Source organism: Pristiophorus japonicus, chromosome 3 (genome assembly GCF_044704955.1).
Source record: "Pristiophorus japonicus isolate sPriJap1 chromosome 3, sPriJap1.hap1, whole genome shotgun sequence".
Taxonomy (NCBI): Eukaryota; Metazoa; Chordata; class Chondrichthyes; family Pristiophoridae; genus Pristiophorus; species Pristiophorus japonicus.
This window is the reverse complement of record NC_091979.1, coordinates 258,700,260-258,727,206: the sequence shown is the minus strand read 5'-3', so window position 1 is coordinate 258,727,206 and position 26,947 is coordinate 258,700,260. Positions and strand designations below refer to the sequence as shown.

The window sequence follows — 26,947 nt, the reverse complement described above, 5'->3', positions numbered from 1 at the left end:
CCTACCTAAACCTTGGTCCTGATACTGCACCGTGGGACAATACTATACAAACACTTATCACATTCCCCCTCTCCTTTATTTTCGAAGAGTATTGACCCATTTAAAATAAACCTTAGTATCTAGAGCATCATTTCAGGGCCCTTGTTTCTGATTCATTCAGTAATACATATTTAATATATAATCTATTAAAATTATTAAACTATTCAATTTAATAAGCAGCAAAACCGTTACAAATTTCCAAAACCAAGTTAGATTTAACATTCAAGGGCATAATGATTGAACTTCGTAACGTATACAGTAGCACTGTTCAAAAACAAAATCAATTGTTTGGTGTATTAAAACCTAGTTATACATCTTTTATTGGTATTTTTGGAATCTGAATGAATTCACTTATCTATTTATCCCATCAGGCACAAAACTAGAATGGTAGGTGCTGCAAAATGTACTCGTACATCGGAAAAGAAATTTGCTAGATGGCTATATTAATTTTTAAGTTTGACTTTGTAGAACAAAACATACATTTCTTCATTCCAACCTCACAGCTACAAGAATGACAACACATTTAATTTGAGATCAAACAATTATCACTGACCAGAAGTGAGCTGATTTCCTCTTTCCACCTCATCCATTCACACATGCTAATCACTGGCTGTTAATGTTTCACATCATCCTGTTCTAGAGGGTAGAGTGCTTATTTTGTGTCTTATTGAGAAGCCTTCACCTCCCCCACATCTACCTCACCATAACCATTACAGGTGATTCCACGTTAGCCCAATCTTATTTTTTCCAGGTTAACTTGAACAGAACTTGGGATAATCTTAAACTACTTCTTTTGCCCTACAAAGCAAGGAGCAGTGCTCTGGTCATCCTCGGGTCTGAGAATGTATAGGGCTAGAACCTCCATTTTTTTTGCATGCTTAATGCCCATTTTACCGCTGAAATGACGTATAACGCCCATATATTGCCCATTTTGGCACAAAATGAAAACTGACGGGCATTTTTAGGAAACTTATCGCTGAGCGTTACTTTCTCCATGTGCTTAACGTGGGAAAAAATATTATTGCCCGCCCACTTTTTTTTGGCGGAATCATCAGAATGGGCGAAATCAACGGCCATAATATCGCCCAGCGTTAATTTCCGCACAGAATTAACGCCGAGATTCAATATTAACGCCCGCCCACTTTTTTTTGCCGTAAAGAGCATATTTACCGAAACTAGCGCCCATGAGATCGACCTGCGTCAATTTCACCACCTTGCACACATATCGCCCACAATATCGCAAGCCCAAAATAACGCCCCAAAAAAGTGGACCGAACCGAAACTAATCACAGCATTATGGACGCCATGTTCTAGATCACATGTCAAATCCTTTAAAAGGCTGCTGTGCTTTAACCTCGATGGGGTTCCGATGTACTCTGCAGGTCGTTGGAGTTGATGTGAACATCTCTACAAACATCTTGACCATACAGTGACCGATTGGAATTGAACAGGTGTCTTCGTCGGGACAGTCCTTGTTTGTCACCAATCGGTGGAAAACAGAGAGCTACTGCAATGGGGCCTGTCCTTTCTCACCCTCTCTTGATGACCAATTGCATGCAGCAGACTTGAGATCGCCAAAGGTACGCTCAATTGCATTACGTGCCCAATGTAAGACATGACAGACTGATGAGGAGGACCAGATGTTACACCCCCGTAAGTACAAGGAGAAGCATTCTTACCTTGACTTGCCTGACACCACCTGCCTTTGGAGACTGCGCTTCCACAAAGAGGTTATCACTGAGGTATGCCAGCTGATAAGGGCAGATCTGCAGCCTGCCAGCACTATCCGTCGAGGTCAGAGTCACCACGGCACTGTCGTTCTACGCCTCGGATTCTTTTCAGGCCACAGCTGGCGACATTTGCAGACTTTCTCAGCATGCCACACATCGCTGCATTAGACAGGTCACTGAAGTCCTGTATGCATGCAGGATGGACTTGATCAACTTCCCTATGTGAGGCACAGAGTGAGAGGGCTCTGGGATTCTCCAGAATTGTAAACTTCCCCAAGGTGTAGGGAGCAATAGATTGTATGCACATCGCGATGCGGGCACCTTTTCAGGATGCAGAGGTTTTCAGGAACCGCAAGGGATTCCACTCCCTGAATGTCCAACTGGCTGTCGACCACCAGCAAATTATACTGGCAGTGAATGCTCAATTTCCGGGCAGCATCCATGATGCTCACATCCTGTGTAAGAGCACTGTATCTGACTTGTTTAACTATCAGCCACAAGGTCAATGCTGGATGCTTGGTGACAAAGGATATGTCCTCGCCACCTGGCTGATGACCCCCCCGGCATGAAACCCACACTGAAACCGAGAGGCGATACAACGAGAGCCACAGAGCAACTCGCAATATCGTGGCGAAAACCACTGGAGTGCAGAAGCAGCGCTTTAGATGCCTGGATCACTCTAGAGGGGAGCTCCAATATCATCCTGAGCAGGTAGCTCAATTTGTGGTGGTGTGCTCCATGCTGCACAACTTGGCTATCAGGAGGGGACAAGAATTGTCTGATGACTTTGACAGTCCACCTCACCAGAGAGAGAGAAAGAGGAGGACGAGGATGCAGATGCTGACATCAGGCCAGACAATGAAGCCATGCCCCCGCCCCCCTGTAGACCGCATGAAAGGGCCTGTGGTGGCATGATAGCTGCAAGAGTCTTACGTCAGGAGCTCATCAATGATCGCTTTGCCTGAAAGAACGTTGGTGTTATTTACAAGGCTGACACACTGCTGGGTGTGCGGGTCATTCATCAATGGTGGGCATCACCTTGGTGATAGTTAAAGTTTAAGTTGATTGAAGTTAAGTGTAATTATACCCTTTGATGTTAAGGAATCACCAGCGTGTAACGGTGCAGCTATCTGAGCCAATGCGCTACAAGGTTTTGGTAAACATTTAAACCGAACATTAGTCTGAAATTATCAGTATTTCTGTACAAACCAACCTCCCCACCCCGCTTCTCCTCCCCACCTCTACCCCTTCTTCTCCTGACTCCAAGCTGCCTGGCCGAGGAGCTCCTCAGGCAATGCTTCATTGGGGGTGGGGTGGGAGGTGGGGGCGGGTGACGGCCGAAATGCTGCTTGGACAGTTACGGGAGAGGACGGTTCTGAGGTGGGAATGTGCTCCGAGCCAGAAGCAAGATGTTGCTGCTGGCTCTCGTGTGTTTGGCAATGGGGGTGCGGTACCTTGGGGTGCAGTGCCGAGCTCCGGGACCATTGGGAGCCCTCTGCCACCAGTGTTCCTGGCTACCAGCTCCAGGGCCTTCTCCATCCCTTCCATGCTATATCTTATTTGTTGGACAAAAACTCGGTGCCAACTATGTTCTTGATGCTTAGTAGGCTTTTTGCTGCTGTGAATCTCCCTCATGCCTCCCACAACAGAATGACAAGCACACATAACAGCCACACATGTTTTCTGTGCCTCTGAGCTCCCTCTTTATGTCTCCTCTTCTGCGCATGTCATGATGAGCCTTGACCACCTGAATCGTGGGAATCGAGCTTTGCCATGCCGTTGCTAAGGACGGTGACACTTTACGTCAGGTCAAAAAAATTTAACGCTGACGCCCATTTTCAAAAATGGAGACTAGGTGCTTTGAGAATAGGTGAGAAGCCGGCGATCTGAAAATCCTTTTTTATCGCCCACGCTGGAAATATTGCCCATTTTGGGGCGATAAGCACAAAAGTGGAGGTTCTAGCCCATAAACTCTTCATATAATTAGGCTCTTTCTTTGGCCTTATCAGTTACTCCGACAGCTGATCAAATTTGTTTTTCTGCTATTGTCTTTGTGTGAACAAACTCTAAATGCACCTATCAATTATAATATTACTAAGCAACATTCAGTACTGGATAATGTGAAAATAAATGATAATAAAGAATACAACATGAGCTATTTATTTCAATTGCAAAATGTGAGTCTTGCTGTATTTTAATTGAAGCAAAATGCAATCCAAGGGTTAATATTAAGATTCAATTTATAAAGTCTGTGGGACATCGTTAAATGAACATATGATTATGAAAAGAAAGAACTTGTGCTTTACCTCCTTCATGTGAACAGTAGAGATCATTTTCTTTCATTCTCATTGCCATTCCATCTGAATCCTCTTGAGAATGCTGTATTAAGGCAGGTTTCACAAATGAAAGGTATGAAATTAGTCTTTACATTTGTACAAAACTAAACAAAAACAAAACATATAAATTCCACAGGATTTTACACGTCTATTTATATCAAGTGCGACAAAATACTGAATTGTATGTTTCTTTTACCCCACATGCAAAAACTCTACTTTTTTCTGGAAATGGAACTTGGACAGAGATACTTCCATCTCAATTAGAAAAACCTTTGGGTTAAATATTTGCCAACCTCGCGCCCATTTTTTCGACGATATTTTGCCATTTTTGGTGAAAAATTCAGAACTCTTGCACTGGCAGTTTTTAAGTACCGCTGGGGAGTAGACCATCAGCGTGCAAGACTCGAAATAGCACTTTCGCCAAAAATTTGGTGCTCGGCACACCCGCAGTTAGGACAAAAAATACCGCCAGGGAAAAACCTGAGTTGCAGCCCTTGGAACAGCGGTAGGTATGAAGACATTGCAAAAAAGGTAAGTTAAAGTTTTTATTTTTTAATTCTTTTGCAGCGATTCGGTACTTAAGTGTCTTGTGAACATTTTGTGATTTTTTTTTTGTTTGTTGCTTTTTTTTTGGTGTTTTCCCCACTCCCAAGGCCTCTCTAGCAGTGGTATCGGCCTCGGAGAAAAGTTGCAGAAAATTCACAGTTTGAGCCATGAATCATCGTGCAACGCCGATTTTTACCGCTGGGCGCATTGAAGCCCGAATTTTAGGCCTCGTAGCCGTAGCTAAATTTCTAGCCCATTATCTCTATAAATCTAAATTTGTATAAATCTTTATATCTTTAGATTCTTAGGGGGAAAAATTCGGCTACTTTGAGCCTCCTGTTAGCGTCTGTGGGGGGCGGTAACGGGTCGCTAAGGGGTTACCAACTGAGTGCGGTGAATTCACCGACGCCTGCGAACTTCTCTGGCCGTTTTGCGATGGCGCTAACACTTACCAACTCGCTCTCTTGCGGCCCATAGATCGTGACATCATCCGGTGCGCATTGCCCCGTTACCGGCCCGGATGTGATATTCGCTTGGGGAGCGCTAATTAAAGGCAGTTGTGGTCAGGTAGGCAAAATTTATTTCTCTCCCCAGCTTGGTGCCTCCTCAGTTCTTTTGACCCCGCGATTCCTCAGCCCTGCATTCTTAAGAGTGCTTGGGGCTGCAGTGCACGTAGCGCAGGACCTGTGGCCAAACAGACAGAGCATGAATAGTGATTGAACCCATCACTGGCTCTTCCTTTGAAGCGAGGGAAGGAGCCTGCAAAGACGGCAGCACTGCACTGAGCATTGTTCAGCACTCTGCCGCTACTGCCCCTCTCACTCACTTTGGCGCTGAGGGAAGTGATGGCGCTTGATTTAGCGCTCCACTTCCCTCTTAGCTCTAAAGCAGAAGTTCCCAGGAGTAGAAAATATTTTTCGTCTGGTGATACTTTTGCGCTCCTTCTAAAGTTATCGACCCAAATGGGGTGCTACACAATTTCAGGCCCTTAATCTTTGAAATACTTTGCGAATGTAAAACAAACAGGCTTTACAGTATTGCTCCGACAGTGTCTCCCTCTGATACTACTGTACTGTGCAGTGATAGGACTGAGCATTCCTGTGCTCCCAGTGCAGAGCAATGATTGTGGCAAGCACATTACGGGAAATTTCAGGTGCAGGGCTAATTATTTTCCACCTGTTAAAATGAATAGACAAAGTCACTGGCTGTGTGCCTGTGAGCACTGATCTCTGCCAGAATCATGGGAGCTGTAAATTGGCCCTAGTGTCTTAAGCAGAAAAGGGAAAGAAATTAGAAAGAAATAAAATAAATGCAAACAAAGGATAAAGAAACAGTTCTTACAGGCAGTCCATACTGTGACTTCAGCACGGCATCCCTGAACTTCCCCCTTGCTGACTAGGGAGCAAGATCTTTCTATGGGTCTGATAGCCTCAGACACAAACTAACTACCCCTCTAAAGGGAGAGAGAGAGGAAATAAAGCCCACTTCATCCCTTCCTTGCCTGTGAATGTTGGGGATTAGTCAACTGAGCTGTCAATCATTGCTGCTTTGAATGAAACATTGACCTCGTCATAGGGTCACTTGCGGCCCCAATCATCATCATCATAGGTAGTCCCTCGAAATTGAGGAAGACTTGCTTCCACTCCAAAAGTGAGTTCTCAGGTGACTGAACAGTCCAATACGGGAATTACAGTCTCTGTCACAGGTGGGACAGATGGTCGTTGGAGGAAGGGGGTGGGTGGGAAGTCTGGTTTGCCACATGCTCCTTCCGCTGCCTGTGCTTGATTTCTGCATGCTCTTGGCGACGAGACTCGAGGTGCTCAGCACCATCCCGGATGCTCTTCCTCCACTTAGGACGGTCTTTGGCCAGGGACTCCCAAGTGTCAGTGGAGATGTTGCACTTTATCAAGGAGGCTTTGAGGGTGTCCTTGAAACGTTTCCTCTGCCCACCTTGGGCTCGCTTGCCATGTAGGAGCACCGAATAGAGCGCTTGGTTTGGGAGTCTTGTGTCGGGCATGCAAACACTGTGGCCCGCCTAACGGAGTCAGTTCATTCAGCCAAGCCTTCCTGCCTAATGTCCTCAACAATGTTAAATTGTCTCAACACTAACACATCATGCAAAAGTAAATAGTTTTAATGGTTCTCCCATTTTCTTTCAGGATAGTCCATTAGCATTCCAAATGCCTTGTGTATCTATAGGAGTTACCATTTGTAAGCTGAACCTGACATTATATCAACAACCTAATACAAATGGAACCAAAAGTTCCTTCTCGACTAAATAGGTAAAAGTCCCAAAATGTTACACCTCTGTTGCTGGATATTTTCAATGCAAACAATATGAAGAGTCTATTAACTGAATGATATGTCAAAATTAATATTACTTTGTTTTTCTCCTGTGCGTTTCCATCCACTTTGTTTAAAAAAAAAATGTATTTATTAAATGTTAACAGACGTCCCAAGTATTTTTCATGACCATTTGGAATTATATGTTCCAACATGTTCTTTGATCTTTCTCCCTTTCTTTTGACTCTCTGTACTAATCACCATTCCCAGCTCAGAGAATGAACAGCTATCAGTTCCATTGTATCTGGAAATGCCTACCTTGAGACTGACAGAGTGATGAAGAAGATTTGTAGACAATGTGAGGTCAGCCTGGAACATCCACAAATTAGTGTCCGGGTTTTTTGACAGTTGTGGAGAGATAGCAGATCCAGGAGCTGTTCAGAGGCAGCGTATTAGCAGGCGCACTGCTAGAGATGATCCAGTGGAATCAGAGGGGTATACATTTGTTGTGGGTGGCAGCATAAAATGGGCGATAGTGAATTGGCAGCTCATTTTACACGCCTTTTCCATTGAAGTCAATAGAAACAAAAATAGCGCAAAATGGGCTGCCAATTTGCTATCGTCTGATTTGTGCTACTGCCCAAGATGGATTCAAACCCCCAGAGGGCCGTGGAGGAGTAGAGAGTTTACCTTGAGCCAACAGAGGTTGATCCAGGGGTCTACTGGAAGTGAGTACCGGTCTCAGTTGCTAGCAGTGCCGTCCAGCAGATCTGTTATACCAGCAGAGGAGTTTGAATCCGGAGGACCAAGAGCAGTGAAGTCCATGGAGCCAGAGGGAAGTGGTAGGTAAATCTATGGAATCAGTGCAAATGAGGGACCTGTTCCAAGGAACATCTGGAGGGAGGCAAGGTGCTCACAGATTGGGAGTAGCTTAAGGAGCAGGTCCAACCCTGTCCATCGAGGTATTCTGAAGGATGAATAGAGCAGAGTCAGCGGCTAAAGGAAGGCTGAAGCAGCAAAGGAACAAAATTCAGACCAGAATGGGAACCAACTAGAATGAATCATAGTTAGCTCAGTGTAGAGCAATAGTCCCAGCAGAGGAGAAGAGTCCGCAGAAGCAGGCCAGGTGCTAAAATAGAGGCATGCATGTTACAGATCACATGATTTACTTCTACTGCGGTTAGTTTTATTTTCAATGAGTACTAGATGTGTATCCGATGCATTTTCATAAGCATATAGGTGGTGCATATAGGTACCAATGACATAGGTAAAAAACGGGATGAGGTCCTACGAGGCGAATTTAGGGAGCTAGGAGCTAAATTAAAAAGTAGGACCTCAAAAGTAGTTGTCTCAGGATTGCTACCAGTGCCACATGCTAGTCAGAGTAGGAATCGCGGATAGCTCAGATGAATACGTGGCTTGAGGAGTGGTGTAGAAGGGAGGGATTCAAATTCCTGGGGCATTGGAACCGGTTCTGGGGGAGGTGGGACCAGTACAAACCGGACGGTCTGCACTTGGGCAGGACCGGAACCAATATCCTAGGGGGAGTGTTTGCTAGTGCTGTTGGGGAGGAGTTAAACTAATATGGCAGGGGATGGGAACCTATGCAGGGAGACAGAGGGAAATAAAAAGGAGGCAGATGCAAAATATCGAAAGGAGAATAGTAAAAGTGGAGAGCAGAGAAACCCAAGGCAAAAAACAAAAAGGGCCACATTACAGCAAAATTCTAAAGGGGCAAAGTGTGTTAAAAAAAACAAGCCTGAAGGCTCTGTGCCTCAATGCAAGGAGTATTTGGAATAAGGTGGATGAATTAACTGCGCAGATAGCTGTTAACGGGTACGATGTGATTGGCATCACGGAGACATGGCTCCAGGGGGACCAAGGCTGGGAACTCAACATCCAAGGATATTCAGCATTTAGGAAGGATAGACAGAAACGAAAAGAGGTGGGGTGGTGTTGTTGGGTAAAGATGAAATCAATGCAATTGTCAGGAAGGACATTAGCCTGGATGATGTGGAATCGGTATGGGTGGAGCTGCGGAATTCCAAAGGGCAGAAAACGCTTGTGGGTATTGTGTATAGACCACCAAATAGTAGCAGTGAGGTTGGGGACAGCATCAAACAAGAAATAATGGATGTGTTCAATAAAGGTACAGCAGTAATCATGGGCGACTTTAATCTACACATTGAATGGGCTAACCTAACTGGTAGCAATGCGGTGGAGGAGGATTTCCTGGAGTGTATTAGGGATGGTTTTCCAGACCAATATGTCGAGGAACCAACCAGGGAGCTGGCCATCCTAGACTGGGTATTGTGTAATGAAAAGGGACTAATAAGCAATCTTGTTGTGCGAGGCCCCTTGGGAAAAAGTGACCATTATAAGGTAGAATTCCTTATTAAGATGGAGAGTGACAAAGTTAATTCGGAAACTAAGGTCCTGAACTTAAGGAAAGGTAACTTCGACGGTATGAGGCATGAATTGGCTAGAATAGACTGGCAAACGATACTAAAAGGGTTGACGGTGGATAAGCAATGGCAAACATTTAAAGATCACATGGATGAACTTCAGCAAATGTACATCCCTGTCTGGAGTAAAAATAAAACTGGGAAGGTGGCTCAACCATGGCTAACAAAGGAAATTAAGGATAGTGTTAAAGCCAAGGAAGAGGCACATAAATTGGCTAGAAGCAGTAACAAACCTGAGGACTGGGAGAAATTTAGAATTCAACACAGGAGGGCTAAGGGTTTAATTAACAGGGGGAAAATAGAGTACGAGAGGAAGCTTGCAGGGAATATAAAAACTGACTGCAAAAGCTTCTATAAATATGTGAAGAGAAAAAGATTAGTAAAGACAAACGTAGGTCCCTTGCAGTCGGATTCAGGTGAAATTATAATGGGGAACAAAGAAATGGCAGACCAATTGAACCAATACTTCGGTTCTGTCTTCATGAAGGAAGACACAAATAACCTTCCGGAAGTACTAGTGGACCGAGGGTCTAGTGAGAATAAGGAACTGAAGGATATCCTTATTAGGCGGAAAATTGTGTTTGGGAAATTGATGGGATTGAAGGCCAATAAATCCCCGGGGCCTGATAGTCTGCATCCCAGAGTGCTCAAGGAAGTGGCCCTAGAAATAGTAGATGCATTGGTGATCATTTTCCAATCGTCTATCAACTCTGGATCAGTTCCTATGGACTGGAGGGTAGCTAATGTAACACCACTTTTTAATAAAGGAGGGAGATAGAAAACGGGTAATTATAGACCGGTTAGCTTGACATCAGTAGTGAGGAAAATGTTGGAATCGATCATGAAGGACGAAATAGCAGCGCATTTGGAAAGCGGTGACAGGATCGGATTAAGTCAGCATGGATTTATGAAAGGGAAATCATGCTTGACGAATCTTCTGGAATTTTTTGAGGATGTAAATAGCAGAGTGGATAAGGGAGAACCAGTGGATGTGGTGTATTTGGACTTTCAAAAGGCTTTTGACAAGGTCCCACACAAGAGATTGTTGTGCAAAATCAAAGCACATGCTATTGGGGGTAATATACTGACGTGGATAGGGAACTGGTTGGCAGACAGGAAGCAGAGAGTCGAGATAAACGGGTCCTTTTCAGAATGGCAGGCAGTGACTAGTGGAGTGCCGCAGGGCTCAGTGCTGGGACCCCAGCTCTTTATAATATACATTAACAATTTGGATGAAGGAATAGAGTGTAATATCTCCAAGTTTGCAGATGACACTAAACTGGGTGGCGGTGTGAGCTGTGAGGAGGACGCTAAGAGGCTGCTGGGTGACTTGGACAGGTTAGGTGAGTGGACAAATGCATGGCGGATGCAGTATAATGTGGATAAATGTGAGGTTATCGATTTTGGGGGCAAAAGCACAAAGGCAGAATATTACCTGAATGGCAGCAGACTAGGAAAAGGGGAGATGCAATGAGACCTGGGTGTCATGCTCCATCAGTCACTGAAAGTAGGCACGCAGGTACAGCAGGCGGTAAAGGCGGCAAATGGTATGTTGGCCTTCATAGCTAGGGGATTTGAATATAGAAACAGGGAGGTCTTATTGCAGTTGTACAGTGCCTTAGTGAGTCCTCACCTGGAATATTGTGTTGAGTTTTGGTCTCGTAGTCTGAGGAAGGACGTTCTTGCTATTGAGGGAGTGCAGCGAAAGTTCACCAGACTGATTCCAGGGATGGCTGGGCTGTCATATGAGGAGAGACTAGATCAACTAGGCCTTTATTCACTGGAGTTTAGAAGGATGAGAGGGGATCTTATAGAAACATATAAAATTCTGACGGGACTGGACAGGTTAGATGCGGGAAGAATGTTCCCGATATTGGGGAAGTCCAGAACCAGGGGACATAGTCTTAGGATAAGGGGTAGGCCATTTAGGACTGAGATGAGGTGAAACTTCTTCACTCAGAGAGTTGTTAACCTGTGGAATTCCCTGCCGCAGAGAGTTGTTGATGCCAGTTCACTGGATATATTCCAAGGAGGGAGTTAGGTGACTCTTACGGTTAAGGGGATCAAGGGGTATGGAGAGAAAGCAGGAAAGGGGTACTGAAGGAATGATTAGCCATGATCTTATTGAATGGCGGTACAGGCTCGAAGGAGCGAATGGCCTACTCCTGCACCTATTTTTCTATGTTTCTAAACTGACCAAATTCTCAGTTAGTCTCACAAATAGAAAAAAAGAGGGCTACAATCAACCTTACACATGGATATTTATTGTATCACACTTGTTTATGAAATATTCAATTTCTAACACTTGCAATAGGTGTTTAACTGAAAAATAGTATTTTTGTAATTTTAAATAATAAGAAAATTCGGTGAAGATTGCGAATGCAAGATTTTTACTTCCACTGCCATTTCTCTGGAACATGTTATAATAAGGAGCCCAAGTAAAATTGAAGTCAATGAACCATCATGGAAAAGCTCTCCACTGCCGAGAATAAAACCAGCACAAAGGAGGATGGTTGTGGTTGTTGGAGGGCAATTATCTCAGCCCCAGGACATTGCTGCAGGAGATCCTTAGGGTAGTGGCCTGGGCCCAACCACCTTCAGCAACTTCATCAATGACATTCCCTCCATCATCAGGTCAGAAGTGGGGATGTTCACTGATGATTGCACAGTGTTCAGTTCCATTCGCAACTCCTCAGAAAATGAAGTAGTCCATGCCCACATGCAGCAAGACCTGACAACCTGGTAATCTGTGGTGAGTGACTCACCTCCTGACTCCCCAAAGCCTTTCCACCATCTACAAGGCACAAGTCAGGAGTGTGATGGAATACTCTCCACTAGCCTGGATATGTGCAGCTCCAACAACACTCAAGAAGCTTGACACCATTCAACAACAACTTGTATTTCTACAATGCCTTTAACATAGTAGAACATCCCAAGGCGCTTCACATGAGTGTTATAAGACAAAAATTTGACACCGAGCCACATAAGGAATTATGGCTAATGACCAAAGGCTTGGTCAAAGAGAGCGTCTTAAAGGAGGAAAGAGAGACGGAACGATTTAGGGAAGGAGTTCCAGAGCTTAGGGTCTAAGCAGCTGAAGACATGGCCACCAATGGTTGAGTGATTAGAATCAGGGATGCTCAAGAGGGCAGATACCTCAGCAGGTTGTGAGGCTGAAGGAGATTACAGAGATAGGGAGGGGTGAGGCCATGGGGGGATTTGTAAACAAGTATGAGAATTTTGAAATGGAGGCGTTGCTTAAACGGGAGCCAATGTAGGTCAGCGAGCACAGGAGTGATGGGTGAGTGGGACTTGTTGCAAGTTAGGACATGGGCAGTCGAATTTTAGATCATCTCACGTTTACATTTGGGAAGAACAATGGGAGGCCAACCAGGAGTGTGTTGGAGTAGTCAAGTCTAGAGGTAACAAAAGCATGGATGAGGGTCACAGATGAGCTGAGGCTGGGATGGAGACAGGCAATGTTACGGAAGTGAAAATAGGCGGTCTTAGTTATGTGGTCAGAAGTTCATTTCAGGGTCAAATATAGCACCAAATTTGCGGACAGTCTGGTTCAGCCTCAGACAGATGTTAGGAAGAGGGATGGAGTTGATGGCCAAGGAATAGAGTTTGTGGCGGGGACCAAAGACAAAAGCTTCGGTCTTCCCAATATTTAAGTGGAGAAAATTTCTGCTCATCCAGTACTGGATATCGAACAAGCAGTCTGACAGTTTAGAGACCATGGAGGGGTCGAGAGAAATGTTGGTGAGTTCGAGCTTGGTGTTATCAGTGTATATGTGGAAACTGACACGGTATTTTCAGATGATGTTGCCAAGGAGCAGCATATAGATGAGCAATAGGAGGGGGTCAAGGATAGATCTTTGGGGTCATGAGGGAGTGGGAAGCGAAGCCCTTGAAGATGAATTTCTGGCTACGATTAGATAAAAATGGAACCAGGACAAAGCAGCTCCCTTGATTGGCACCCCATTCATTACCTTAAATATTCACCACTGGCACACCATGTCTGCAGTGTGTACCATCTACAAGATGCACTGCAGCAACTCACCAAGGCTTCTTCAACGGGACCTCCCAAACCCGTGACCTCTACCACCTAAAAGGACAAGGGTAGCAGGCGCATGGGAACTCCACCATCATCAAATTCCCCTCCAAGTCACACACCATCCTGACTTGGAAATATATTGCCATTGCTTCATCGTCGCTGGGTCAAAATCCTGGAACTCCCTACCTAACAGCACTGTGGGAGTACCTTCACCACATGGACTGCAGCTGGTCAAGGCGGCGGCTCACCACCACCTTCTCAAGGGCAATTTGGAATGGACAATAATGATGGTCTTGTCAGTGATGCCCACATTCCATGAATGAATCGAGAAAGAAATTGTGTATCTGTAAAGCATGCACTCCCATGTTCCGCCACCAGGGAGTGCATCCCCTGAAGTCCCAAGGGATCCCAGCATCCCTTGGGAGCACTGTATATAAGCCGGCCCCTAAGGCCTGTTCCTCACTCTGGAGTGTCTTAATAAAGACTGAGGTCACTGTTACTTTAACCTCCCTGTGTGCAGTCTCATCTGTGTTAGGAACACAATAGAAATTATGCTACTTTATTAATGAACCTGAGTCTCCAATATGAAAATTATGATGTAAATGTGATTGCTGGATATTTTGTGCTCTTTTACTGTGAAACCTGTCTAAAGGAGTCCCCTAGTTGCTATTCTTAATATAGTTAAAAAATAATATAGTTCCATTGCAGACAACACTTTTTTTCTTTTCATTGCCTAAGAATATGCAAGTCCTAAATGTTATATTTTATTGTTTATACAATATATATAAGCTAAGTAATACCAACAGCCATTTACTTAACTGAATGAATGCTCTACTAAGCTATCTTAGTATATCTGTAATAGTCCAGAAAATTGTGTGTTAACAGATTGTCTTCAAAACTTAACTCAGTGTGTGACTACATTCTCGAAATATGAAATCAGGAAGATTTTACAAAAGGAAGCAATCTTCGGTTGACTGACAATAAGACAGATTTTTGGAGTCTTAGGCTGGAGATGCCTATTAGGTGGTCTTTGGCTTTAGTCCATTTCTTGGAATACAGGAAATAGCTAGAATTGTATGTGGGTGATCTATGTACAATAGGGGGTTCCTTTTGTGCACCTTTCAATGACAATGAAGATCTGTGGCAATCTAAATAAATTGTGTATGAAACTGGTTTAAGGAACTCAACTACTGTGGTATTATAGAGATTAAAACAAACGCCCGAAGTAGGTGAGAGAGCCAATGACAGTGACTACAGCCTAGAAATTTGCTTACACTCAAACCCAGCGGCAGCAATGACCACCATGCTGAAACTAATGTACAAGAGGAGCACACAAAATTGGTCTGCTTGGGTCATCAGGATTCAACCGGCATGCTGGGTTAAGTACAGTGATCTCGAAGAAGATGAAAGTCAGACGGTGGGGACGCTCACGGTAAATCGGGGTTGAGGGAAGAGGAGGTTTGGAGGGGACCGAGCAGTGGTTGGCAGCAGCCGCACAGTTTCAATTTGGAGCCCAGAAAAGGAATTCTGCTCTTCCTGGCTTCACATTCAGTTTAGTACATTTTATCTTTACTTATCTATTTGTGGCAGCCTCTAGCATTCCCTTTAAAGACCGCTGGCTTGGCTGCTTTAGACCCGTGAAAACTGACTGAGCATGCACGGCACATGCTGTGGTCAGTCACGATCAAATATGGGAAAAGAGGCCTGAAGCTAATGTTAGGCCCTAGATCTGCACAGGAAATGGGACCAACATTAGTTTCAGGGCATGTGCCATGGACGATTCCGGGACACCTTACCAATTTGGCATGTGGTGCTCTCCCCTTGCACACCCCTTAGCGCCTGTTTTTTTGCTTGAAAAACAGGCGCCGCGCAATCAAATTTCTCGGCTTATAACAACAACTTACATTTATAGAGCGCATTTAATATATCAAAAAGTCCCACAGCACTTAAGAAGATATCAATAAAACCATTTTTGACACTGAGCCACAGAAGGAGATATCAAAACAGATGACCAAAAGCTTGGTCAAAGATGTAGGTTTTAAGGAGCATCTTAAAAGGAGGAGAGCGAGGTGGAGAGGTTTAGGGAAGGAATTCCAGGGCTAAGGGCCGAGGCAGCTGAAAGCACAGCTATCAATGGTGGAGTGATTTAAATCAGGAATGCACAAGAGGACAGAATTGGAGGAGCGCAGAGATCTCAAAGGCTTTTAGGTCTGGAGGAGGGTACAGAGGTATGGAGGGATGAGGCTAAGGGATAATTTGAAAACGCGGATGAGGATTTTAAGATTGAGGCGTTGTTGGACCTGGAGCTAGTGAAGGTCAGCAAGCATAGGGGTGATGGGAGAATGAAACTTGAAGCAAGTTATAACTCACAAAGACAAATCTCACTGTTCCCTTAAAACCTAAGCCTTTTTTAAAGTCATAAAATCATAATATACATTTAGTAAAGTCACTGTTTTATTACATGGTTCTTATAGGAGAACATGTGACACATTGAGATTTTTGGTAGTTAAGAGCAAGCTGTAAATCATATGCTTTGGTGGTCAAAGTAAATTGGTGGTATCCTTCAGGTCACTGGGGCACTATAATCCTACCTGCCCGGCAGAAACTGGACAGCTGGGCAGTTAAAATGCCCCGGGTGACTTATCCACTGATTTACTGCCTGTGTTACGTAATCCTGAATTTAACCTGCTCTTCTGAGAAGATATTAAAGGCCTGAATCCTTCTTTAAATATGCAGATAAGAGTCTGATGTCATCGGACTATGACTGCAATTTTAACTCTGGCCTGAGCAGGAAAGCCACTGCAGCCAGGAGAAGACAGGAGGAAGAGAATACAGAAACAGAAGAGGCCATTTAAGGAGGAGCAAGAATACTTCATACTTCACAAGGAAAGTTTACATTTACCCTACCATACACTCCCTTTCCTCCCGCCGGCCAGCTGCCACTTTCCAACAGTTTCTGACTGGCACCATGCAGATGATGCCTGGGAGTTAAAATTGCCCAGGCCTCACACTGCTGGGCCCGCTTGACATCCCAACCCACCTGAATCCCAGTCAGAAATCCCCCCATTGAGTCAAAAGGACCTCATTGAGCTGGGTCATTGCCCTATGTGAGACTTTCACACCACACAGCTCAGTGAGTGAGGATGTCTGGCGAGAATAGATTACCAGTCAAGGGCGCCAGATTGCTTGGTGATATCAGAGCTTTAGGCAGCGTCTATAGATTTCATGTTCCAATTGACATATGTTCCACACGTGCTATGGGCATGTCTGTTGTAGAATAGTTGTTTTTCATCATGGGGAGAATGCATCTTCTTGTGGTTAGCCGAGATAGCTCCATTAGCTTACAATTTGCAAGATCTAACCATTGTGTTTTTCCTACTATTTTACAACTTGCACCGTAGACCTTGGTCCTTCACCTAGGTTTCAGCTTATCTATTTAATCTCGTCCCACAGCCAGAATGCCTGTCATCTGTTCTTTATTGAAGTTAAATTTTAAACTTAAAAAATTACATTCAGATCTCGTGGCGCGGTAGCTAAGTAGAGCGACTGAGCCATAACAATTTGATAGTAAAGTAAGATGCATATTTTTTTTAAAAACAAATCAATATTTTATCTCCAGTCTAGTGGATGAGGAAAAGATGATTGAATCCTTGATGGTCAATTAAGTAGCATCCAATCTCATGCAGTTTTATGGGTGGAATGTATCCGTATTCCTTGGTGGCCTAGTGACGAGTTTGCATCTGGTTCAGTCAGTCTAGAACCAGCTTGTTTTTTTTCCAGAAAGCCAGAGCTTTACTTATGGATCTGGTGAAGACCTGAAATTTGGCGTTCTAAATCCTAATGACACAGAAACACAAACAACCATCCACGCTGGTACATTAGCTGTTCAGGCTAAGGTGCACATTGTGGCACTCCCTCAGCACTGCACTGGACGGTGCTGAAGACGTTTTAATGCTGTGATAAGGTGTTGTATAAATATAATTATTTTATTCTTTCTTACATCGAGTGTGCACCGTTTTTATATCCATGGCAGCCAAATTATTAAATTTTTCATACTCAATATTACTTACCTGGAAAGCAGTCTCTGTGAGTTTCTGTATCCATTCGATGCAGTTCGCTGTTTCAGTTAAAAATGTATACATTTTCGTGGTTGTCTCCACTGAGAAGGCGCTTGAATCAATGGAGCAGTTTTCTGCAGCAACCGGAGATATTCTGACACAGTCGCTCATTCGAATCAACTTTCTGTCCATCCTTCTTGTAGTCTGCTTCTCTGACAAAATTGAGCCCTCTTTGAACTCGAAGTACTCAAGACGAGCAACAGACTGATTGCTTTGGGAGTAAAGGAAAAGCCAAACTCGCTTCCATTTCTGTGAGGGGGAAAAATGTGAATTCTAGTATATATTTTAAGATTGAAATCAAAATGTACACGGATGTTTAACTAACATCGTTCACTTGAGAATGTTATAGTGAAGTGCCAAATCTCAAAAAAGTAAACGCACACAATGCCCATGCTATTAACCATTCGTAAATATACTGACATTCAGTAAACGGTAAAGAAATTGGTAAATCCAAGGATGTCACTTGTGGGATTGCGCATCGTGAATTCTGTTTGCATGCAGCAACTTCATGCAGAAGTGTTCGTCAAACATGCACTGTATCACTTACAACACGTTGACATGTGCTACTGATTCGCAATGCTTTCACGCAAAATAAAAACATGCCACTCATCTCCCTCCCCGGTGATGATGTTTTAAAAAATGTACGCTGATTGTTAACAATTATTCAGCACAGATGGATTTGCTTCCTCGTTTAAAAGGACGGTGCTACGCCGGTTTTGCAGAACCGTGTAAATAATTCGTATGTATGGTTTCAGTAATTTAAAACAATGGATCAAAGTAAAAATATTAATACCATAAATGTCTATAAATATGTGATGTGCATTCCTAGTTAGGAGAAATGTCCGCTATTACCGACTCATTAGTTATAGCCTCCGGATGTGAGATCAGCAGGTGGGTCCTGGATCAAAGTTCCCAGTTTGTTGCTATGTCCCTGGGAACAATTGTTATCGGTAACTAACGCAAGGTATATGTTGTATGTTAAGTAAACTCAGATACCTTCCTGAACTTCTGCTGCTGCATGTAGAGCAAGCCGTCTTTCACCGTGTCTTCCATAGCTGTGTATTGTTCCGCATACACTTTGCGGGTAGTGTTCAATTGTCTGGTGGCGGATGTGCTTAATTTCCGCTTCAAGTTTCCGTTAGTTTCCAAATGTAATTTGGTATGGGGGTGGTGCTATATTTGCATTGTGCTAAAAATTTAATTGTTTAGTGCCACTTGTTAGCGCTAGCGAGGGACGATACCGGAGCAGTAAAGGGCTATCGCCCGGGCACAGCGATATTAGTGACGCTTGCGAACTTGATTGGCCCTGAAATCCCGGTTCCTCCTTCCCGCGGGCGTTCGACTCAATTCTAGAGAAAAGATGCGCACTTAACTTTTGCTGCTCCACCCACCAGAGATCCCGGTCCTGAGACCTCCTCTCCCGAAAACCGGGTTTTGCAATTCCCTCCCGGGTCCGTACACACTCCGTACGGACCCGGGGAGGCTGGGATTTCTGGGCTATAGTGTTTTTACCGGCAGCACAAATAATTAGCGCGGGCACTGTAGCGCCCGTGTGCAACGCCCTGATTGCGCCACAGAAGCAAACTTCAGTGACTTTGCCTGCCTTATTGCCTGGCACTAATTGCACCAGAAAAAAACAGGCATTCACAGTTGTTAGAGAAGCTCCCAGGGCACTAATGAAAGGGATGAACAGTTGGGTCTTAATCAGGTAAGAATTTGCGATGTCATTGCATTTTCCTTCCATGGATTTCATTTTCTTTGTTATTCCTGATGTTCAAAGTAGCTCCCTTGCATTTTTTTCTAAGTTTTCAGGTGCTCCAGCTCACCTCCCATTCGAGCGCTAGAATGCCGCTATTACAGCACCAGAATTTTAGCGCTTCCACGATTCTGGTTTCGCACCGTAAGAGAAGTGTGGAATGCTTACCTTAGCGCTCCACTCTGATCTTTGCAGCATGACAGCTGCAGGAAAAATGCAGGGAGCAGCGCCAGCCCTTATACATGGCCTTTTTCAATCTTACAAAGGCCTTTGACACTGTCAACCGTGAGGGTCTATGGAGCGTCTTCTTCCGTTTCAGATGCCCCCAAAAGTTTGTCAACATCCTTCACCTGCTTCACGACGACACGCAGGCCGTGATCCTTACCAATGGATCCATTACAGACCCAATCCACGTCCGGACCGGGGTCAAACAGGGCTGCGTCATTGCTCCAACCCTCTTCTCAATCTTCCTCGCTGCCATGCTCCACTTCACAGTCAACAAGCTCCCAGCTGGAGTGGAACTAAACTACAGAACAGTGGGAAGCTGTTTAACCTACGCCGCCTCCAGGCCAGGTCCAAGATCACCCCAATCTCTGTCGTTGAGCTACAGTACATGGACGACGTTTGCGTCTGCGCACATTCTGAGGCTGAACTCCAGGATATAGTCGATGTATTCACCGAGGCATATGAAAGCATGGGCCTTACGCTTAACATCCATTAGACAAAGGTCATCCACCAGCCTGTTCTCGCCGCACTACACTGCCCTCCAGTCATCAAGATTCACGGCGCGGTCCTCAACAGCGTGGACCATTTCCCATACCTCGGGAGCCTTTTATCAACAAAAGCAGACATTGATGCAGCGATTCAACATCGCCTCCAGTGCACCAGTGCAGCCTTCGGCCGCCTGAGGAAAAGAGTGTTCGAAGACATTCGATAAGGTGCCACACAAAAGGTTACTGCAGAAGATAAAGGTACGCGGTGTCAGAGGAAATGTATTAGCATGGATAGAGAATTGGCTGGCTAACAGAAAGCAGAGAGTTGGGATAAATGGGTCCTTTTCGGGTTGGAAATCGGTGGTTAGTGGTGTGCCACAGGGATCGGTGCTGGGACCACAACTGTTTACAATATACATAGATGACCTAGAAGAGGGGACAGAGTGTAGTGTAACAACATTTGCAGATGACTCAAAGATTAGTGGGAAAGCTGGTTGTGTAGAGGACACAGAGAGGCTGCAAAGAGATTTAGATAGGTTAAGCGAATGGGCTAAGGTTTGGCAGATGGAATACAATGTCGGAAAATGTGAGGTCATCCACCTTGGAAAAAAAACAGTAAAAGGGAATATTATTTGAATGGGGAGAAATTACAACATGCTGCGGTGCAGAAGGACCTGGGGGTCCTTGTGCATGAAACTGTTTTTGAGTTTATCTGTGAAACAAAAAACATTAAACCGTGCCACCCGCCCTGGATGACACAGCAGACATTTACAAGGCCCTTTTTTTTTCCTTTTTTGTGTTTTTTTTTTTGTGTTTTTTTTGGGGGCGCTAAAATCACATTTTTCCAAGTGTCCCCTCTAAAAGGAGAGGGGGACACTAAAAGCACCGGCAATTAAAACAAATTAAACTTTAAAACGTAAAATCAAATTAAAATTTGGTTGCCGGGCGTGATGATGCAGTCCAGTCCCTCCGGTGCCCACTTCTCGCGGAAGGCCGCGAGCGTACCGGTAGACACCGCGTGCTCCATCTCCAAGGACACCCTGGTCCTTGTGCATGAATCCCAAAAAGTTAGTTTGCAGATGCAGCAGGTAATCAGGAAGGCGAATGGAATGTTGGCCTTCATTGCGAGAGGGATGGAGTACAAAAGCAGGGAGGTCCTGCTGCAACTGTACAGGGTATTGGTGAGGCTGCACCTGGAGTACTGCGTGCAGTTTTGGTCACCTTACTTAAGGAAGGATATACTAGCTTTGGAGGGGGTACAGAGACGATTCACTAGGCTGATTCCGGAGATGAGGGGGTTACCTTGTGATGATAGATTGAGTAGACTGGGTCTTTACTCGTTGGAGTTCAGAAGGATGAGGGGTGATCTTATAGAAACATTTAAAATAATGAAAGGGATAGACAAGATAGAGGCAGAGAGGTTGTTTCCACTGGTCGGGGAAACTAGAACTAGGGGGCACAGCCTCAAAATACGGGGGAGCCAATTTAAAACCGAGTTGAGAAGGAATTTCTTCCAGGGGGTTGTGAATCTGTGGAATTCTCTGCCCAGGGAAGCAGTTGAGGCTAGCGCATTGAATATATTCAAATCACAGATAGATAGATTTTTAATCAATAAGGGAATTAAGGATTATGGGGAGCGGGTGGGTAAATGGAACTGAGTTCACGGCCAGATCAGCCATGATCTTGGTGAGTGGTGGAGCAGGCTCGAGGGGCTAGATGGCCTCCTCCTGTTCCTAATTCTTATGTTCTTATATTCTATGTAAGACCAGGCCCTCAAATCTACCACCAAGCTCATGGTCTACAGGGCTGTAGTAATACCCTCCCTCCTGTATGGATCAGGGGCATGGATGATGTGCAGAAACACCTCAAGTCGCTGGAGATATATCACCAATGATGTCTCCGCAAGATCCTGCAAATCCCCTGGGAGGACAGGCACACCAGCATCAGTGCCCTCGCACAGGCTAACATTCCTAGCATTGAATCACTGACCACACTCGATCAGCTTTGCTGGGCAGGCCACATAGTTCGCATGCCAGACACGAGACTCCCTAAGCAAATGCTCTATTTCAGAGCTCCTTCACGGCAAACGAGCCAAAGATGGGCAGTGGAAACGTTACAAGGACACCCTGAAAGCCTCCCTGATAAAGTGCGACATCACCACTGACACCTGGGAGTGCCTGGCTGAAGACCACCCTAGGTGGAGAAAGTGCATCTGGGAGGGCGTTGAGCTCTTTGAATCTCAACGCCATGAGCATGAAGAGGTCAAGTGCAGGCAGCAGAAGGAGCGTGCGGCAAACCAGTCCCACCCACCCCTTCCCTTGACAAATGAATGTCCCACCTGTATAGGGTCTGTGGCTCTCGTATTGGACTATTCAGCCACTAAAGAACTCACTTCAGGAGTGGAAGCAAGTCTTCCTCGATTCCGAGGGACTGCCTATGATGATGACTCCACTTTTGGGGAGGGAAAAATCAATATTGCTACCGTCGGAGCTATATATTGCCCGCGCTAAACTTTTTGCCGAGTCAATTTTATTGCCTCAAAACCAGCTATAATCAATTTCCCCCCCATTGTTTTCTAATATATATTATAATGGCCCAGAATTTGCGGTTGTGATGACGGCGAAACTGTCAGCGTTTGTCATCATTGCAATTGTGAATCTGACTGCAACTTCTGGCATCTGCACATGCACAGTTAAACGCAGAAATCCAGAAGTTGCTGTCAGTCATTTTCTGCTCCTCCCGGGTGTATCCATTAGGACAATTGAGTATAAGACGAGGCGTACTGTTTTGTCCTTGTACAAGACATTAGTCAGGCCACACTTGGAATACTCTGTCCAGTTTTGGCCTTCTCACATGGTGGGTGATATTAAGGCTCTGAAAAGGGCGCAGACTGGACTAATTCCAAATCTAATGCATCTTAGTTAACAAGATGGGTTAAAAGAGTTGAGACTGTATACCTTAGAGCAGTGTAGACTTAGGTCGGATCTGATTGAGGTTTATAAGATAATGAAGGGAACAGACGGTGATCAATTAAAATCACTGAACTGACAAGAACTTCAGCTTTTACGCTCTAATAGCACTGTTAAAAAACTCTGAAAAAGTTAAGCCATGTTCAATGAGATGTAACTGAGTTTTTAATGCTGTACTGAGTCATAATTACTGCTGAACAACTGTTCTGGCCTTGAAAAACTAATTTTGTATTTGTGCAATGTCAAATTTTTCCATTATGATAAAACTTCCATGGTTTTTAATAAACAAACTTTAAAAATGTATTTTTTATTATATGATATTTCAGCTTCTATCTTAATCCTATGTGTATGTCCCAATCTGTATTTTGCTCCCTGTAAAATGATTAAAAAGTGAAGGATAATCAGTGCATTTTACTTCCTGAATTGCTGTCTGTTAGAATTCTTCAAGGTGATTGGCTGTTTAACCAGCTTGATGACATCACTGTTGCTGGATGCTGGAGATCCCCTAGACTTGGCACCAGATTCAAATTTATGAAATGGCAGTTTGTTCCAGAGCTTTAGTATTCTCTGGAAAAGAATCACCTCCTGATGTCCAACCTAGATCTAGCTCTACACAACTTAAATGTATGACCACTAGTCCTGCCTAACCTATTTAATTCAAATAAACTGTCAGCTGAAACACAGTCTGTTCCCTTCATTATCTTATAAACCTCAATCAGATCCTACCTAAGTCTGCACTGCTCTAAGGAATAGAGTCTCAACTCTTTTAGCCGATCTTGATAACTAAGATGCATTAGACTTGGAATTAGTCTAGTCTGCACCTTTTTCAGAGCCTTAATATGGTCCACCATGTGAGAAGACCAAAACTGGACATAGTATTCCAACTGCGGCCTGACTAATGTCTTGTACAAGGACAAAACAGTATATCTTGTCTTATACTCAATTATCCTAATGGATACACCCTAACAACCTATTTGCTCTAGCTATCACTGCATGGCATTGCTTATGTACCTTCTTTAATGCCTTTCCCCGGAGGGTAAGTGGTTAGTATCACTTTAAGTAGTGCTTGAAATCAACATCAATGCCGTGTTTACTCCCAATTAGCTGGTCGTTATTAGGAGAGGGTGTTAGTTGAAGCACTAGTCACCAAAATGCAGTGCAGCCTCTTTAATGAGCACTTGTAGGTATTTTAGGTGACAATCAGCTGTTTAACAAGCTTCCGGGCGGCTTGTCCTAGCGCTGGCTTCAACTCCTTTACCTTTACCAAGATGACATCTTGCACTAAATGTGGGCTAAACTGACGTTTCAGCTTAAGACCCTATATGCAAATCGAGTCCGACCATTTTAGGTCAGAACTGGTCGATGCATGTGCTGTATACACTCTCTTATCAGCTCCGTGAGCGATGGAGCCCAAGAGGCCTAGCCACAAAATTAATCTGGGCTTATGCAACCCTGGGACCACCGCCCCTTCCCCCATCCCGCACTTACCTTGCTGGGGCGGCCCGATATGGGGAGATGTTATTCCAGCGAGCTGCATTGGGATGCCTGTTTGGAGCCCCACCGCTTGCTGGCCTGATGTTCATCAGGCCAGTGCCTCAGAATTGTGGCCACCCGTACGGTTAATTCTATTATAGCGGAAAAAGATGTATGTACCTGGTTGTATTGATATCTAACTTGCATTTGGGCATTGGTGAGTGGTCTCAAAAGAAGCAATTTGGTTCCCCCTAAAGCCATCCTTGAAGTTGATTAACCTGTTCAAATAACAGGGGAGTAAATACTAATAAAAGGTCAACAAATCATGTGTTCACCCCAGATTTTGTTTCTAAGCATTAGAGACCATCTGCAAATTGAGGGAATAGAATCCCTTACAATTGATGTATGCTTTTGGATTGACCTTATCTCCCATAGGTATAGTTTACCATGCCCAGCAAGTAATAACATTAAATCTTTGCTTATGGCCAAAACTTGCCTCCATATTCTTGAAAAAATAAATGAACCTGCCAACTTTCCAGAGCAGTGCATCAGTCAACTTCTCATTTGCTATTTTAACTTTTATTTTGTTCTCTCCTTAAGGTGATATCCAATCCAACAGTAATAGCAAGCAGCCCTGGCTAACAATTCGACCGGAAAATGGGTGCAGGGATTGCGATACACAATTAACTCGGCCCCATGCAAAGTAATGCAGGCAGCACACAAACTTCCTGCTGCCTGCCAATTTAAATGATAGAGGCATGCAACCCAGTGCTAAAGGGGCTGTTGACTGGCTGCACGACGTATGAGGTTAGCACCAATTAAAGCTAGCCTGCAGTTCTTAAAGCCAGCCAGCACCTTTTAAAGGGGAGGTGTAATTTGACGACACTAGTTGCTGCAAGTAATTGCAGAAGGACATTTCACCTGTGAAACATACAAAAATGGCACAACAGGCCAGAGAAAGGACTTCAAGGTTCTCAGATGCAGAACCAAAGGCCTGAGTAGAGGAGGAAAGAGGTCCTGTTTCCACAGGGGCCTAAGAGGTCCTCTAGACAGACACTCTGAAGGCAGTGGGAGCCGAAAGCCATGGAGGTTAATGTAAACAGTGTTGCCCCAACTACCTGGATGCAGTGCTGTAAGAAGTTCAGTGACCTCACATGAGTGGTCAAGGTCAGTGAATGCATCTTCAAATGCCATATTCTACAAACTGCATCACTAACCACACACACTGCTCAATTCACCACACCCCCATTACTTACCTACCAACAATCTCTTCTCAATTACGACTCATACTTCGCAGTCATATGCTCCATCTCACCCTCACCCTGCTGTCAGCCTCACACCCACATCTCACAGCTTGCACACTGCCAGCTATTCCAGCATGACAGCCACATCAGCCAAACACATTGGACCACACGTTTTGACACACTTCCCTCTCCTTTGCAGGACAAGGTGGCACATAACTGGAGGCAGCGGCAGCTAACCGGAGGGGTCAGGCGCACCTCCATATCCTGATCCCGCTCGAGGAGATGGTGATTGGCATAATTGGAGTGCCTGTGACTGAGGCTGTGGCCAGTAGTGGCACTGAAACCATTGAGTATGATGGCATGCTCATACCGAATGTTTCTTCTCACATTTCACTTCCTTCTCAACCCACAATCTCATCTGACTTACAAGCTGCAGATAGTGTAAGCATGCATTATTTGCTTTCCACCCCCTCACCATAACTCTACCTTTCTCATTTCAGAGACCCAAGAAATCTAGCCTGGCCAGGCAGTGGTGGAAGAGAAAGAGGAAAGTGCTGATGAAGAAGAAACACCATCACACAATTTGTCATTCTCAGCCACCAGCTGAAATATTGGCATGAGCGATATACAGCCAAGGCAGGGGAAAAGGATAGCGCAGGTGCCTGCTCCCCAGAGGCTGAGGTCGCACATGTGTTCTGCTGCACAGGACTCAGATGAGGACTTCAGTGGTGCGGCCTATAGAACAAAGCTGATGGGTGTACACAACAAAATGCTTGGTGCATTGGCAAGCCTGCCAAAAAACCTGAATGCAATGTCAAGGAGCACGGATGAGTCCAGCTCCAAATTTGCACAGGGCTTTGCTCAGAGCTTGGGGCTCATCCTATTCAGCATGAAGGAATGGGCAGATCCATTAGCATTCTTGTGGACTCAATCATCATACAGCATCTGATGACTGATATCTCCGCTTCTGTTGCAGCAGAAGCCATCCAATGGCTGAGGGCGGCAACGGAAGCTCAGACTGATGTCATGCAAGCTCAGCTTGCTGCCGTCCAATCGGACTGCTGCCATTATAGCTGGGTTTACTAGTGTTCAAACGGTTTTCCAGGATGTCACATCAGTCCAGAAATCTGTCCTCCAACAGATTACTAGGAGTGGCAGTGCCTCCATGGAGCATGAACTTGCTGTCCTCTCTCAGGATGACATCATTCATTCTTCCAT

The 26,947-nt window shown here is 44.7% G+C and overlaps 1 protein-coding gene across 1 annotated transcript in view; it reads left to right on the top strand.

The window, feature by feature from the left end:
• The first annotated feature begins 5,199 nt into the window (after window positions 1-5,199).
• LOC139260240 (pancreatic lipase-related protein 2-like) overlaps window positions 5,200-26,947 on the top strand; it is a 70,115-nt gene continuing 48,367 nt past the window's right edge. The window contains exon 1 of the mRNA XM_070876566.1: window positions 5,200-5,218. The gene's annotated coding sequence lies outside the window, so the exon portion shown is untranslated. The remainder of the gene's footprint in view (window positions 5,219-26,947) is intronic.